The 4,642-nt window shown below is 50.8% G+C and overlaps 1 long non-coding RNA gene across 1 annotated transcript in view; it reads left to right on the plus strand.

Moving 5' to 3' along the window:
• The first annotated feature begins 2,496 nt into the window (after positions 1 to 2,496).
• Positions 2,497 to 4,642, plus strand: part of LOC108797206 — a 3,556-nt gene continuing 1,410 nt past the window's right edge. The window contains exons 1-2 of the long non-coding RNA XR_001941864.1: positions 2,497 to 2,661; positions 2,769 to 2,850. This is a non-coding gene — a long non-coding RNA (uncharacterized LOC108797206). The remainder of the gene's footprint in view (positions 2,662 to 2,768; positions 2,851 to 4,642) is intronic.

Raw genomic sequence — 4,642 nt, forward strand, 5'->3', positions numbered from 1 at the left:
GCGTTCCGGCTCTGTGGCCCGCCTTCTGGCTCCCATCAATGTGGCCCGCCGTCCGGCTCTCAGGGCTGTCAACTCCAGTATGACTCTCAGCACTGTGGCCCGCGGTCCACCTCTCGGAACGACTCTCTGAGTGTCCCCTATAGCCTTGGTTCTCAACTGGTGGGTCGTGACCCAAAAGTGGGTCGCGACCCCTTGTTCAGTGGGTCACCACATGCCTTCCACTTTTCTAGATGAGCCTCCCAGAGTGCAGCATTGTCAGTTCTCGGGCCAAGCAGCCATTCAAAATATGCTGCCCGGTGCCGAGTGTCAGCTTGAGGTGGGGTGAGATGGGGCCATGGCCGCGAGGGAGCTTCATCCATATGTGCATTGCTTGCAGCTCCCTCGCATGTCCTGTAGAAGTGCCTGGACCGGAGTGATGTCACATTCTGGCACCTCTATAGGGCACGCAAGGGAGCTGTACAAGCAATGCAGATATAGATGGAGCGCCGTCGCAGCACACTGGACCCCAGACTGAGGAAACACTCCAGTTTTCATAAGATAGGGAGACTGGGTGGATCTGTACCGCAATGCAGTGCGTTCCATTGCAGTGCGACTTGGGTCACGACTTAATGGCCAAGGACAAATGTGGGCCCCGAGGTTACACAGGATGAGAACCACTGCCCTATAGTATGGCACTCAGCTCTACAAAGCCTTGTTTCAGTTTGCCTGAAAAGAGAACCTGTCACTTTGGTGTGGGCAGAGTACAGACCTGTTACAAGGGTAAGCCTGCTGAGCCAGCTTAAAGAGTACCTGTCACGAGTGGGAGCTGCCATTGCTGACCTCGTTCTGACAATGCTCGGAGCTTGGCTGTTTTTCTGACTCTGTGGCTTAATTGTATCTATAAGTCACCGGACCAGGAACAAGTATACAATCCAGGAATGTCAGAAATGAGTCCGTAGTCACCTCATGAAGAAAGAGGATCAGCATGACAGCAAGGTACTTTCAGAGGTCAGCAATGGCAATGTTTATGTCTCTGTCATGACTGTTTTCCATCACTAAGGTCCCTGAGCCGTTTTCTTCCTATAAACCCCTCGGGTCCTGGAGACATTTTTTTTTTTGACCATATGGGAAAAAAAAAGGATCCCGCAGCTTGTCCCTGGCCTGCATGCTGCAGAGAAGAACCCTTGCTGTGTGTGGAAGCAGCGGTCTCTCTGCATAGGTCCAACACACCTAAATCTGGGCTAGCTCTCCCCAATCAGCAAAGCTCCCTGCTCTTCATTTATCCTTCCGATGGTCAGGTGGTCAGAATTTGGGCTACTTTCTAAAATATGAAGATTTGACCACATCTAGGAGGGAAGAGATTTGTCTTCACATATCCAGAAAGATTGCTGATTGGATACCTTTCTTTATGTTCTATGCACAGATTATCCAGGGAGCCCTTATTATCTTTCCAGTCTGCGGGCTCTGATGGTGGAACCATCTTGTGTCCTGATCCTGCGTCATCCATGAGGGACCGGGTATGAGCGCGATGACCGAGAAGATCCTGAATCTCACCCTGGAGATCATCTACCTGCTGACCGGAGAGGTGAGGAAAAGCTGATGTCATCATAAGCCGCTGCTTGTATCGTATCTGTCGTATGTCAGACTTCTGTGGGACCTTCTCCGATTGGCTCCAGCCTCTGGACACAGCCCTATAGCAGTTGATGGGGAACTAATGGACGGGCGCACCCAGGACAGGAAAACTTGCAGCGCTGGATGCAAACAAACAGCAGAACCGCGGACATCGGATCAAGATAAGTTTGTATCTGTGGACAGGGCCGGATTTACTCTCCCTGCTGCCTCGAGGCCAGGTTCATTTGTTTTTACTTATTTTTTTATTTAATAATTTTTTTAATCAATTTATTTATTTTTTCACTTAACTTTATCGCTATCACACAGGAGCTAACAAGCATTTGGAGGTGACAGGTTCTCTTTATTGACCCTGTCAACTCCAATACAGGAGTTCGAGCACAGCGCCGTGCTGGAACTACTGTGACAGCTGAGAGGGGAAGGCTGCTCTCCCCTCTCACTGTTTACACTTAGCGGTAGGGTTCATTTTAACCCTGCCGCTCTGCTCGTGTCATCGGCGGCCAGTGAGGAGAGAGACTCGGTGGCGGAGCCCAGAGCCAGCGAGGAGAGAGGTAGGTGCGGGGGGGTGGAGTGAACGAACAAGCAGCTTCCTCACACTGCATCTGGCCCTACTTCCCCAAAGCAAGGCTAAATGTAGAAAACAACTTACTGCCCGGCACCTGGAACTGCATGTTCCGGGCGTAGGGGGGATTCCACACTGCTGCCCCCCCACTACTGTACGGAGGTCGGACATCGGTGGCCTTGTGGGGAATCCGGCCCTGTCTGTGGTGGGGGAGGTGGGCGTTAGGTTTGGTCAGGGGGCGGGGCCAATCTGGATACATTTTATTTATACAGAATCTGAGGGTGCAGCTGATCTAGTTGTCTCCCTCGTGTCTGTAGGATTACATCGTGGTGAAGAAGACTGATCATGACTCCAGAGGCTGTATCCCGGACGAACCCCCACAGTCTGCAGCCCCCGTCAACAATCCTCTGCCTTTCTCTCTGTCACACAATAGAAATGACAAGAAGATTTTAAAAATCACCAACAAGATCATTGAGCTGCTGTGTGGAGAGGTGAGCGGGAATTGTGGGACATTATGGGGTCTGGATGATGACTGTGTCGTTGTATGTGGCAGGTTCCTGCATGGTGTCAGGATGTCGCTGTCTTCCTCTTATTGCAGGAGCGGGAGTATTCAGAAAGACACGAGGATCCCCACAAGGACGCCGTGACGGACAGCCAGCGACAGCCAATCAGCTCTGAGGGTGAGAAGTAGGGATGCACAGATACTTTTCGAGTACCAGTGCCGATACTTGGCATTTTCATGAGAACTACCAGTGTTGCAGCGGTTGCAGCTGGGACCTGGCTCTGGCGCTCCACCACTGTCCTGAAACCATTAGTCTGTATTGTTTTGGAAAAACTGTCACATGACAATAAACAAAAATGTATCCGTACTTGTAAGTACTGTATTTGCTGGAGTATAAGACTACTTTTTTTATACTTAAAAACATCCCCCGAAAATCGGGGGTCGTCTTATACGCGGGGTATACAATGAATACCTTTAGTTCGTTTAGGCCAAGCTGGCCCAAAACAAACATCCCTAATCTGTCAGCCCGTTGGATGTGCTGTAATACTGTATGTACGGTAGCTTCGGATACATACAGTAGCTGAGCCAATCACTGCGAGCGATGTACACAACCTCTGCCAATCCCGTGGTGTATTTAGGATTTGTGCTGCCCTAGGCAAGACTACACTCGGGCACCACCCAATCTAAATTTGCCCCACCCCTCCCTGTATAAGACATTTTGCGTAACCTGTCAGTCGCTGGGTACAACGTGCCTCTGGCAGGTTGCGTTAGTGGCATAGCAGGGAAGCTTGGGTCTCAGGTGGGCTGTAAAGGGTCTCTTGTGACCCCGCATAGCCCACCTGAGACCTTGTAGAGCTCACCGCATAGCCCACCATAAACCTCGCATATCATACCTGAGACTTCTTAGGCAGCTGCGAGACCCGAGTGGCCTCCTAATTTGCCTGATTAGGCAGTTGAGGCTGCTTGATTCTGTGCGGCACGGATTGCTGCACCTATTTTGGGAGCTGCTTTTTGCCGCCCCCTGCAAAGTGTCACCCAAGGCAAATGCCTTGTTTGCCTTGTGGTGGATTTGCCCCTGGCTGTAACAGCTTCCACTGGGAAGGCCTTCCACAAGATTTTCGAGTGTTTCTGTAGGAATATGGGCCTATGCAGCCAAAAGAGCCTTTGCAAGGTCAAGTAGTGATGTTTGAATAGAAGATTTGGCTCACAATTGGAGCTCAAATTCATCCCCAAGGTGTTCAATATGGTTGAGCTCAGGACTATGCAGGCCACTTGAGTATCTTCACACCAAACTCATGAAACCATGTCTTTGTGGAGCTGGCTTTTTACACAGGGTACAATCATGTGGAACAGTATGGTGGACCTTCACTAACCTGTCACCACAAGGTTGTCTAAAATGCCTTTTGTATGTTGCATTAACAGAACCCTTCACTGGAGACACCGGAACTTATCTGGAGGGGTGTCCACAAACGCTTGGCCGTATAGTGTAAATGGCACTGATAGAGCTGCTCTAGGCCAACCTTCTGGCTTTGTCAGGGGTGCTTTCAAATTTTTGAACAGTGCCATGCATGTCCATGGTGCAGGCAAGCCAGCCACCAGAACATGGATACCCATGACACTAATCCAGGGCGGATGGCATTCAGACAGTGGCGGAACAATCGCCATAGCGACCCAGGGGAGTCTATGGTGGGCTCTGCAGGGTCACTGTCAGGTGGGCTGTTTGGGTTATCAGGTGGGCGTAACTAGAAGTCACAGGGCCCCATTCAAAATTTTGCTATGGGGCCCTGTGATTTCTAGTTAGGCCCCTGCATCCAGAATCTCTTCCAGCATTCCACCCAGACTTGCTCCACATCTCGCCCTCTGCCATGCTGCCACAGCAACATTGTGGTGATGATTATAAGGTAGGACTCTGATAAAAAGGGGGCTCCTGATGTGAATGGGGGGGGGGGGGCCTGGGGGGAAAGGGAAAA

The sequence above is a fragment of the Nanorana parkeri genome, unplaced genomic scaffold (assembly GCF_000935625.1).
Source record: "Nanorana parkeri isolate BGI_ZX_2015 unplaced genomic scaffold, ASM93562v1 scaffold1242, whole genome shotgun sequence".
NCBI lineage: Eukaryota > Metazoa > Chordata > Amphibia > Anura > Dicroglossidae > Nanorana > Nanorana parkeri.